Consider the following 13,568-nt stretch of genomic DNA (forward strand, 5'->3'; position numbering starts at 1 on the left):
TTTATTTTATATAATTACATAGTTATTGCCTATGTTATGGTGTATACTTTGTGTTCCAACTTAAATTAATAAAACAATATCTTCTTGGAAGAGAGGGGAAATTGTTTCCCTGTGCATATAATTTAAATTATGCTTGCATGTTTTTAAGAAAATTTTAAAATTTGGATGCCAAGAAACTCCTTGCTAAATGTATATGGCATCTTGTAATTAGGCATATTGATGTCTAGGTGAAATGAAGGAATTCACTTATTAACATATGCCGTGATCCTGATTTAATATTGGGGAAGGCATGTCCCCTATGTTTTTTCCACAGAATGCTGCAGAAGATATGCTGACTGTGTGCTTGCTGAATGACCAGACCATGGTAACATAAGAGCTATATTGGGTATATGTTCTTGACTTACCTCAATTGTCAATTGTTCCAGGTTAGATAAATTGCCTAGCTTCAAGCTTTTAGACTTTGTGGGACAGAACATGGAGACTGTTAAGCTAGCTTAGGAAAAATTAATCTAAAGAAGAGTTAAAATGACTCTTCTCCTTATTGTGTTCAGCTGACTTAACCATAGACTGGTCTAGAAATAATTCCAATATTGAAGATTCCAATTTTGAAAATGGCTAACAATCTTCAGCCAGCTGTGTTAATTTAACATATAGTCTCCACCTTTCCTGAGAAGTAACAGCATATCTCTTGATACACAAGGCTACCTCTCCCACCTCAGAGGCCAAGCTTTGGGTCCTTAAAGTTGTTAATTTACAACTGAATTAGATACTTCAGGGACAAGTTAATCCTATTCCACCTTTAACTCTTGACCTTGTCTGTTAAGCAGACTGGCTGTCTCCACCCAGGCTCACCTGGATGGAGAGATTGCATGTCTGTTAAAGACACTTGCAGACCCCCCTGGCTTCAAAACTTACACAAGTGGATCTCCAAAGAGGGAGCCACATAGAACTCAGATCTATGTGTGTTTGTTTATGAACAAACATGGGTACCAGTGAGACGTGCGAGGCAAAGCACTGCATGGGGAGGTGAATTTCTGCTTCTGAGTCCCCAGGAAGTATACCTAATTGCATAGGGGTTAACGTCGAGAGGCTGTCCTTAAAATAATAAGTGAGCCTATTACCCCTCCTCTGAAAAAGACGTTATACAATATTTAAGAGGAATTACGGTCAATGCTTCCCCTCCTGGTTAAGGCCCGCCTTCTTATGAAGGATATTTATCCACTTGTTTTCTACCTCCTCGTGTTCAAATTAATAAAAAAAGGGAGGACATGTACAGAGCCATATTGGGGCAGTCTTGCACTTGGTCAGAGTTTGACTTTGGTCAAGGTTAACTTCTCCCAGTTAGCCAGGATCCTTCTCCACCCAGGGTGGAGCGCTCGAAGTAAAGGTTAAGTTCATTGTTCCTCCAGGTCTAGGAATTCCTGAATTAAACAGGTGACCCACCCAGCTGCCGGAGCAGTCAAGACGAGGACCTCCAAGAGAAGCTAGACAACTTCCACCGGAACTCAGCCTGGAGTCTGGGGGGAAGGGTTGCCCAAACTGTTAAAAGGTCTGGCGCCATTAAAGTTTCGGGCTTTGATCAGTGAACATTGTCTTAGCCGCACTTCTTTTCGCCCCTCTTCCCTATAACCCCAAAATTCTCTCAACAGGTAACCCGGTTTACATGTGGCTGCTGGCAGCTACAAGACCTAGAAGGTTTTTGAATGTTATCTCTTGTCAAGGCAGCTATGCTGTTGAATTAAAATTCCTCTACCCTTGGTAAATAAAGCTGATCAATCGACTAGTTGATGCCATGTATTACCAGATTCACTCAGATGTGGACCAGGTTTAGTTACCTCCAGTGAGCCCTCTTTCCTTGCTCTATCCAATCCGGACTGCTTGCTCTTTGGTGGTTTTGTGTGTGTGTGTGTGTGTGTGTGTGTGTGTGTGAGAGAGAGAGAGAGAGAGAGAGAGAGAGAGAGAGAGAGACAAGTATTACATGTTACCCCATTGGTGCGATGATTGGGTTAGTATGTTGAGACTGTTTCCTCTGTGAGGCTTTCTATCTCTCATCTTCTATCCCATCTCTAAACCTGGGTTTTTTACTTCCCTATTTTTCTTTTAAGGTATCTACCCATCAAATAACCAAAGATGATAAACCTAGCTTAAAGCATCTCATTGGTGACTTTAATTCCATCACAAAAACTTTTCCCATCATGACTTTGATTACACACACACACACACACACACACACACACAATAAAGAAGACATCATTTAATTTTTAAATAAGTTTATTTTCTTTAAAAGTTTATGCATTTATATAATTAACCTTGATCATAAATCTACCTCTACTTCATTCCAGCTTCCTATAGTGTCCTGCTACTCATCTTTTGAGATAAAGAAAGGCACACATAAATGTGCCATGTTTGAATAAAATAAGCTTGGTCTCATGTACTTGTCTTTGAAATAGGAAAAAAAATCTGTAAAAGAAAGCTGTAAGGAACTACACACTGTGTCAGTAGTCATGATATAAATAATATATTGGGCTAGGCAATAACTAAACTTAGAATATTGTTTTGTTCTGGAGAAGTTTTACAAAGTAGAAAAAAGTATTGTCATAGCCAGTGATGATTTTAAAAGGTTTTAATTTTCTTTCAGGGAGTAATAGGAGACAAATAAGAAGGCCTGTCAGGGTCAAATTGAAAAGACCATGACTCCTGAGTAATTAGAATGGAAATTACAGAAGGAAATCAGGTCATGGATGGCTGCGATCTCAAGAGTCAGTGATTAAAATGTAGTGTCATTAACTGAAATAGAAAATAAAACGCAGGAGTCGAGGTCAAAGTTCACTCATACAGTTCCTGAATGGAAATGTCCATCATGCATGTGGAAGAGGCTTGTCCTGTCCGAGCTGCTGCTGTGTATATGTCATCTCTCTGCAAAGAGATGGATAGCAGGGAAAGATGGGAGATCCAGAGCACTGTCATCATAGGAGCTACACCTGCTCCCAAATTCCACATCTCTGGGTTTGAGTGGCACTCAAGTGGACAGCATTCCCAAGTCACAGTTGTGATACAAAACATCTTTCTCTCCATGTTACTATTCCTTTTCCACAATGTTGGCTAATCACAAAGAATCCTCTGGAACTTAGCCTAACTGCAGTATTTCTTCATAGGCTTCTGTAATACTGCCAATCTGTCTTCATTTATAGCTGTCTGCAAGTAGCATTCAGCTGCTTGCTGCCTCTCGTGGTACTATTGGACGCAAGAAAAGAGTATCTCTGTTCTCTACCTGGTCCATGATTCTCAAGGGAAAATAGAAATGAACTGAGTACTCTGCTGTTAATTGTTACTCATAACTTCACAGATCTCAGCTATCTTGGGCTAGTCGGCAGTGAGGAGGGTCAACACCATGCTGTCTTAATTGATCTTTTCTCATCCTGAGAAACTTCATCCCTTAAGCTCAGCCAAACCAATAGTTAAGATTAAATGGATATTTTCCAGCCCATTAAAGTACTTGGCTGTCATGTTTCAATCTATCTTTTAATACCAAGATAATGATGATAGCAAGATCCAATTATTTTGAAAAGCAATAAAAATTACTGTGTACAAATAAAGTAGAAAATGTAGTATTTGACATGGCTAGTAGGAAAAATTGCCTTTACCAAAATGGAGTAAATAAATGCCAAGCAAATATGAGCAAAATGAAATGTGTAAAAAGTTTAAAGGCTCCTGATGTGGGGGCACACACCTTTAATCCCAGTATTTGAAAGGCAGAGGCATGCAGATCTCTGTGAGTTTGAGGCCAGCCTAGACTACTTGATGAATTCCAAGCCAACCATGAGACTATTTTAAATGGGAAGCACTGTAGATGTTCATAGCATTACACTGGCTGTTGTATTAGTTTCTATTGGTGTTGTAACACATTGCCATTAATTCACTGACTTGAAATGCCTTTGAAGCAGAAATTTTGTAATCTACATGTTAACAGATCCTTTGTCCCTTTGTAGAGGAAACTTTGATCTCTGTCTTTCTGCTTCTGGGAACTACCCACACTTCCTATCTCTCTTAATGGCTGCATTGCCTCTTCTTTGATCTGCTGTTGACTCTGGATGTCTCTTACAAGAGACTTCAGCTTATAAGGCAAGTCTGGGATAAACTCTTACTCCCAAAACATTTAAATTAATTACCTGAACATAGGTCCTTTCCAAAATAAGGTAGCATTCTCAAATTCAAGGTTTCGATATATTTACATTTGTTTGGAGGCGAACCATTCACCCAACTACAGACAATTGCCCATGAAGTGGTTCAACTTTGAAATGAGTTTTACTTTGGAATGAAATCTGCACTCTTCCAATAGAAACTGTATTTCAGATACAAAATTTTGATCATTTCCCAAAACAAATGGTATGTGGTATGATATTCTATTGTGAGTCTGGGCAGTTGCAGACAGGCTCAGCTCTCTGAGGAGAATGAGAACACTACCCAGTATGTGCCTGGAACTCTCCAATGTGTTGTGTTGCTAAACTGTGATATTTGGTAGGAACCATTTTTTCGATGGCAATGTGAGGTTACCAGAGAATGAGGCCACCGGAGCTACTCTGAGGGCAAAGACTGAAGTACTATTGAGGTACATGGATAAAGAAGGGAGAGCAGTCTCACAGAAAGGGAGTGGATAGATTTAGTTGGTGGTAGAGTATTAAGGGGGATGGGAACTGCTACAAAGAAAATTTCCTAAACATAACCTTTTATAAGAGTAACTTTGGTCAATATAGGATCATGTAGAAGTTAACAAGATGCTATGATAACTGGATACTGTAATCTTGGATAAGATTCCTGAGACAAGCAGAACATCTAATTCTCATTTCCACAAAGGGCTGGTTCCCTCTGGTTTGGGGACATGGGACAACCTAATAGCTAATATTTATATCTAGGCACTCAACAGGGCCTAGGATCCCCTAGGAGACAAGGCACTGTACATAAACACCATGATCAAGGCAACTATTATAAGGACAACATTTAATTGGGGATGGCTTACAGATTCAGAGTTTTAGACCAGTACCATTGGTGAGAGTATGATAGTGAGCAGGCAGGCATGGGGCAGGAAGAGCTGAGAGTTCTATATCTGAAGACTGGTTTCCAGGTAGCATGGAAGATGGCATTAAAGTCCTTGCCCGATCTTGGATCTCGGGCGCCAGAAAAATCAGTTAGACTGAGGTACACAAATATAACCTGAGGCTAACAACGCAGGGGTCTAAGCCCAACAGGCATTGGCCTGCACCTAGACCCTGGGCTGTTCGGGGGTGGGGAGGGGAGCCATCTGTGTGCCAACCCAGCCAGGAGGTTGTTAGCCTAGCAGACACTCCCGGCACTTTAGGGAGCATGCATACTCCCCTATCCTGGCCACCTGACAGAACCAATTAACAGTCATAGCCTGAGAGGAACTTTGCTCGGGCCTTAGCCTGCCAGGCTTTTGCCTAGACTCAGGGCCTCAGCAGCTAAGTTGTGCACCAACCCGGTTGGGAGATCAACTGCCCAGCAGAGTAACCAGCACTCGAAAAGTTCCCACAGCATATACCATCAGCATTCCCTGAAGGAGCAAACAGGGCACAGCTTGGTTCACACAGACAATCTGGGGCAAGGCACACTAGGGCTCCAAGGGCACCCAAGAGGAGGACAGCACATCAGCAATCTGTAACAGGGAAACCCAGCCATCCAGTGTGGCAGAAATAGCCCTACAGCCTCACAGGAGTCACAAACACCAGCCAGAGACGAGACCAACTAACTCCAGAAATAACAAGATGGCAAAAGGCAAACTCAGGAATGCAACTAACAGAAATCTAGGCAATATGGCAGCGTCTGAACCAAACTCTCCAACACCAGCAAGTCCTGGTTACATAAACACACCAGAAAAACAAGATTTGGATTTAAAATCACTGTTCATGATGCTGCTAGAAGAACACAAAAAGGACATAAATGAATCTCTTAAAGAAATACAGGGGAACATGAATAAGCTAGAAACCCGTATAATGGAAACACAAAAATCAATTAAAGAAATTCAGGAGAATAAGTCTAAAGAGATAGAAGCCAATAAAGAAGAAACACACACACACACACACACACACACAAAACTTAAAGAAATACAGGAGAAAGTCAGTCAAACAGCAGAAGTCATGAAAGAGGAAACACAAAAATCTCTTAAAGAATTACAGGAAAACACAAACAAGCAAGTGAAGGAGCTAAACAAAACCATCCAGGATCTAAAATCAGAAGTAGAAACAACTAAGGAATCACAAGGTGAGACAACTTTGGAGATAGAAAACCTTGAGAAGAAATCAGAGGCCATAGATGCAAATATCAACAACAGAATATAAGAGATGGAAGAAAGAATCTCAGATGCCAAAAATACCATAGAAACCATTGACTCAACAGTCAAAGAAAATGCAAAATGAAAAAAGCTTGTATCCCTGAACATCCAGGAAATCCAGGACACAATGAGAAGACCAAACCTAAGGATTATAGGTATAGATGAGAGTGAAGATTCACAGCTGAAAGGGCCAGCAAATATCTTCAACAAAATTATGGAAGAAAACTTTCCCAACTTAAAGAGAGAGATGCCCATGAATATACAAGAAGCCTACAGAACTCCAAACAGACTGGACCTGAGCAGAAATACCTCTCGTCACATAATAATCAAAACCCCAAATGTACTAAACAAAGAAAGAATATTAAAGGCAGCAAGAGAAAAAGGCCAAGTGACATATAAAGGAAGACCTATCAGAATCACACCAGACTTCTCACCAGAGACCATGAAAACTAGAAGATCCTGGGCAGATCTCATGCAGACTCTAAGAGAACACAAATGTCAGCCAAGACTACTATACCCAGCAAAACTCTCAATCACAATAGATAAAGAAACCAAGATATTCCATGACGAAACCAAATTTACACAATATCTTTCTACAAACCCAGCTCTACAAAGAATAATAGGAGGAAAACTCCAATACAAGGAGGGAAACGACACCCTGGAAAAAGCAAGATAGTTACCTTCTTTCATCACACCCAAAAAAAGATAACCACTCAAATATAAAAATAACATGGAAAATGACAGGAAGTAATAATCACTATTCCTTAATAACTCTTAACGTCAATGGACTCAACTCCCCAATAAAAAGACATAGACTAACAGACTGGATAAGGAAACAGGACCCTACATTTTGCTGCATACAGGAAACACACCTCAATGTCAAATAAAAAAACTACCTTAAAGTAAAAGGCTGGAAGACAATTATACAAGCCATTGGTCTCAGGAAATGAGCTGGAGTAGCCATTCTAATATCAGATAAAATTGACTTTCAACCTAAATTCATCAAAAGAAATACAGAAGGACACTTCTTACTGGTCAAAGGAAAAATCCACCAAGAAGAACTTTCAATTCTAAACATCTATGCGCCAAATGCAAGGGCAGCATCATTCATAAAAGTAACTTTACTAAAGCTCAAAGCACACATTGCACCTAAAACAATAATTGTGGGTGACTTCAACACTCCACTCTCCTCAATGGACCGATCAGGAAAACAGAACCTCAACAGGGACACAATAAAACTAATTGAAGCTTTGGACCAATTGGACTTGACTGATTTCACCCTAAAAAAATAAAAGAATATACCTTTTTCTCAGCACCTCATGGTACCTTCTCCAAAATCGACCATATAATTGGTCACAAGACAGACCTCAACAAATATAAAAAGATCGAACTAATCCCACGTCTCCTATCAGATCACTATGGAGTAAGAGTGGTCTTCGATATCAACAAAAACAAGAGAAAGTCCACATACACATGGAGGCTGAACAATACTCTACTCAATGACACCTTGGCCAAAGAAGAAACAAATAAAGAAATTAAAGAGTTTTTAGAATTTAATGGAAATGAAGACACAACATACCCAAATCTTTGGGACACAATGAAAGGAGTGCTAAGAGGAAAACTCATAGCCTTGAGTGCCTCCAAAAAGAAAATGGAGAGTACATACACTAGCAGCTTAATGACACACCTGAAAGCCCTGGAACAAAAAGAAGCCAATTCACCCAGGAGGAGTAGAAGACAGGAAATCATCAAACACAGGGCTGAAATCAGTCAAGTGGAAACAAAGAGAACCATACAAAGAATCAGCAAATCCAGGCGCTGGTTCTTTGAGAAAATCAACAAGATAGATAAACTCTTAGCCAGACTGACCAAAGGGCACAGAGAAAGTATCCAAATTAACAAAATTAGAAATGAAAAGGGGGATATAATAAGAGAAACTGAGGAAATTCAAAAAATCATCAGATCCTACTACAAAAGCCTATACTCAACACAACTGGAGAATCTGGAGGAAATGGACAATTTCCTAGGCAGATATCAAATACCAAAATTAAATCAGTACCAAATAGATCATCTAAACAGTCCCATAACTCCTAAAGAAATAGAAGGGATCATAGAAAGCCTTCCAACCAAAAAAAGCACGGGACCAGATGGCTTCAGTGCAGAATTCTATCAGACCTTCAAAGAAGACCTAACACCAATACTCTTCAAACTATTCCACAAAATAGAAACAGAAGGAACACTACCTAATTCCTTCTATGAAACCACTATTACGCTGATACCAAAACCACACAAAGATCCAACAAAGAAAGAGAACTTCAGACCAATTTCCCTTATAAACATCGATGCAAAAATACTTAATAAAATTCTTGCCAACCGAATCCAAGAACATATAAAAATGATCATCCACCATGATCAAGTAGGCTTTAATACCGGGGATGCAGGGTTGGTTCAATATGGTCATTTCATTGGACACTGAAAAAGCATTTGACAAAATTCAGCATCCTTTCATGCTTAAAGTCTTGGAAAGAACAGGAATTCAAGGCCCACACCTAAACATAGTAAAAGCAAGATACAGCAAACGGTAGCCAGCATCAAACTAAATGGAGAGAAACTTGAAGCAATCCCACTAAACTCAGGGACTAGACAGGGCTGTCCCCTTTTCAATATTGTACTTGAGATACTAGCTCGGGCAATTAGACAACATAGAAAGGTCAAAGGGATACAAATTGGGAAGGAAGAAGTCATCATTATTTGCAGATGATATGATAGTATACCTAAGTGATCCAAAAAACTCCACTAGAGAACTCCTACAGCTGATAAACAACTTCAGCAAAGTGGCAGGTTATAAAATCAACTCAAGCAAATCATTAGCCTTCCTATACTCAAAGGATAAGCAGGCTGAGAAAGAAATTAGGGAAATGACCCCCTTCACAATAGCCACAAACAGTATAAAGTACCTTGGGGTGACTCTTACCAAATATGTGAAAGATCTGTATGACAAGAACTTCAAGACTCGGAAGAAGGAAATAGAAAAGACCTCAAAAAATGAGAAAATCTCCCATGCTCATGGATCGGCAGGATCAATATAGTTAAAATGGCCATTTTGCCAAAAGCAATATACAGGTTCAACGCAATACCCATTAAAATCCCAACTCAATTCTTCATAGAGTTAGAAAGAGCAGTTCTCAAATTCATCTGGAATAACAAAAATCCCAGGATAGCTAAAACTATTCTCAACAACAAAAGAAATTCTGGGGGAATCAGTATCCCTGACCTCAAGCAATACTACCAAGCAATAGTGTTAAAAACTGCATGGTATTGGTACAGTGACAGGCAGGCGGATCAATGGAACAGGACTGAAGATCCAGAAATGAACCCACACACCTAGGGCCACTTGATCCTCGACAAAGGTGCTGAAAACATCCAATGGAAAAAAGATAGCCTTTTCAACAAATGGTGCTGGTTCAACTGGAGATCAGCATGCAGAAGAATGCGAATTGATCCATCCTTGTCTCCTTGTACTAAGCTCAACTCTAAATGGATCAAGGACCTCCACATAAAGCCAGACACCCTGAAGGTAATAGAAAAGAAACTGAGGAAAACCCTTGAGGACATCGGTACAGGGGGAAAGTTCCTGAACAGAACATCAATAGCTTATGCTTTAAGATCAAGAATTGACAAATGGGACCTCATAAAATTACAAAGTTTCTGTAAAGCAAAGGACACCATCAACAGGAGAAATCGGCAACAAACAAATTGGGAAAAGATCTTCACCAACCCTACATCAGATAGAGGGCTAATATCCAATATATACAAAGAACTCAAGAAGTTAGACCCCAGAAAACCAAATAACCCTATTAAAAATGGGGTACAGAGTTAAACAAAGAATTCTCACCTGAAAAACTTCAGATGGGGAGAAACATCTTAAAAAATGTTCAACTTCATTAGTCATCAGGGAAATGCAAATCAAAACAACCCTGAGATTTCACCTTACTCCAGTCAGAATGGCTAAGATTAAAAACTCAGGAGACAGCAGGTGTTGGAGAGGGTGTGGAGAAAGAGGACCACTCCTCCACTGCTGATGGGATTGCAAATTGGTGCAACCACTCTGGAAATCAGTTTGGCTGTTCGTCAGAAAACAGGGCACGTCACTTCTGAAAGATCCTGCTATACCATTCCTGGGCATATACCCAGAGGATTCCCCACCATGTAATAAGGATATATGCTCCACTATGTTCATAGCAGTCCTATTTATAATAGCCAGAAGCTGGAAAGAACCCAGGTATCCCTCAACAGAAGAATGGATGCAAAAAATGTGGTATATCCACACAATAGAGTACTATTCAGCCATTAGAAACAATGAATTCATGAAATTCTTAGGCAATGGATGGAGCTGGAGAACATCATACTAAGTGAGGTAACCCAGTCTCAAAAGATCAGTCATGGTATGCACTCACTAATAAGTGGGTATTAGCCTGGAAAACTGGAATACCCAAAACATAATCCACACATCAAATGAGGTACAAGAAGAACGGAGGAGTGGCCCCTGGTTCTGGAAAGTCTCAGTGTAGCAGTATAAGGCAAAACCAGAATAGGGAAGTGGGAAGGGGTAGGTGGGAGAACAGGGGGAGGGAGTGGGGCTTTTGAGACTTTTGGGGAGTGGGGGGCCAGAAAAGGGGAAATGATTTGAAATGTAAATAAAAAATATTTGGAGAAAAAAAAAAAGAAAAGAAAAAGGAGCAAAAAAAAAAAAATGTCCTTGCCCACAGGGACACACCTACTCCAATAAGGCCACACCTACTCTAATTAGACTGCACCACTTCCTGAGCCAAGAATATACATATACTGTCACACCTTAAAAGAAATGAGCACTGCTCCCTGGGAGTGGACTGACTGGCTGAGCATGGGCACTCACTGCTTTCTGCTTTCTTACTGAGGTGCAATGTGACCCACTGTGTCAAGCACCTGTGTCTGTGAGTTCCTTGCATGATGGACTGAACATTCTTTCCTGAAATCACTTTGGGCAGTGTAAATTATCACAACAAGAGGAAAACAAAACTATTATCACTAGTACAAGCATTTTTCTATTTCACCGATTTTCAATGTGGTAATATCTATTATGGTGGTATAAGTGATAATGATTAAAATTAGCCTTACATAGTATGGGGAAATGACTAGTTAAAATTATAATTATATAAAATAAAGCATATTTATGCCTGCTCTACAATTCTAAAATTGTAAACATTCTAGAATGTCTACATCTAAACATGGACATTAAAGAAAAAGCTGAATAAAAATATACTTTAAATACAAATAATAAAAGGTTGAATTCATGATGAAAAATAAATTTTATGCTTACCTCACTCTAGAAGAATTTAATTTTGATTTCACTTTATTTAAGCATTTTAATATATAGAAACTGGTATTTATAATAAAATATTATTTTAATATGTTTTCAGATGCAGTAGAATAAATTGAAGTTATTTTAAGTCATAATTAAGTAAATGAAATAAAACAGAAATATACTTCATTAGAATTATCAGTGTAAAATGAATATTTAAAACCATAAGTTTTCCATATTTTATAAATTAGAAAATTTAATGGAAAAATTCTTACTATATGATTTTTTTAGAAGGGGGAACAAAATACTCACAGGAGAAAATACAAAGACAAAATGTGGAGCAGAGACTAAAGGAAAGGTCATCAAGAGGCTGCCCCACCTGGGGATCCATCCCATATACAGTCACCAGACCCAGACACTATTGCTGACAGAAGCCTGATAGAGCTGCCTCCTGAGAGGCTCTTCCAGAGCCTGACAAATTTGCAGGTCCCAGATGGAGGAATTAGAGAAAGGACTAAAGGAGCTGGAGGGGTTTACAACCCAATAGGAAGAACAACAGTAATAACCAATCAGACCTCCCCAGATCTCCAAGGGACTAGTACACCAACCAAGGAGTATACATGGAGCAACCCAAGTTTCCAGCAGCATATGTTGCAGAGGATGTCAATGGGAAGTGAGATACTTGGTTCTGTGAAGGCAAGATGCCTCAGTGTAGGGGAATTCTATCACAGGGAGGTGGGAGTGGGTGGATTGGTGGGGGAACACCCTCATAGAAGCAGGGGGAGGATGGATGGGTTAGGGGATTTCCTGAGAGGAGAGTGGGAGGGGTGAATAACATTTGAAATGTAAATGAAGAAAATATCCAATAAAAGAAAAGAAAAATATGTATGTTTTTTAAAAATACAACCTAAGGCTGACTCAGTGGCTGTGATAGTTTGAAGAAGAATGGCCTCCATGGTTGCACTGGCTGGTTTTGTGTGTCAATATGATACAAGATGGAGTTGTCACAGAGAAAGGAGTCTTCATTGTGTAAATGCCTTCATGAGATCCAACTTTAAGGTATTTTCTCAACTACTGATTAAGGTGGGAGGGTCTATTGTGAGTGACACCATTCTTGGACTGGTGGTCCTGGGTTCTATAAGAAGGCAAGCTGAGCAAACCAGAGGAAGCAATTCAGTAAGCAGCATTCCTCCCTGATCTCTGCATCAGCTACTTCTTCCAGGTTCCTGACTCGTAAAAGTTCCAGTCCTGACTTCCTTTGGTGATGAACAGCAATGTCGAAGTGTAAGTTGAATAAACCCTTTCCTCTCCAACTTGCTTCTTGGTCATGGTGTGTGTGCAGGAATAGAAACCCTGACTAAGACAATAGGCAAATATATTTGAATACCTGGTCATCAAGGAGTGACACTGCTTGAGAGAGATCAAGAACCATGTCCTTGTAGTAGTAAGTATGTTCTTCTTAGGGAAAGTGTGTCACTGGGGTTGGGCTTTGGAATTTCAAGTGCCCAAACCAGGCCCTGTATCCCTCATTTCCTGCTGCCTGAAGATTCAGATGTAGAAATCTCAACTACTTCTCCAGCACCATATCTGTTGCCTGTCTCCATACTCCCTACTATGATGAAGCTGGACAAAACCTCTGAAAAAGTAAGCAACCCTTAGGTAAATGCTTGCCTTTGTAAGAGTTGCCGTGGTCATGGGATCTGTTTACAGCCATAGAACAATGATTAAGACAGTGGCTAAAAGCACATATGGCCATCTATACCTCCAGTTACAGGAGAGTCAAGGGCCTCTTTTAACTCCTGCTGACACTCATGCACATGGTACACATGCTTATATTCTGATACATATATAGAAAATATAATAAATGTTTAAAAAATAAAG

Source organism: Apodemus sylvaticus, chromosome 1, assembly GCF_947179515.1.
Source record: "Apodemus sylvaticus chromosome 1, mApoSyl1.1, whole genome shotgun sequence".
Taxonomy (NCBI): domain Eukaryota; kingdom Metazoa; phylum Chordata; class Mammalia; order Rodentia; family Muridae; genus Apodemus; species Apodemus sylvaticus.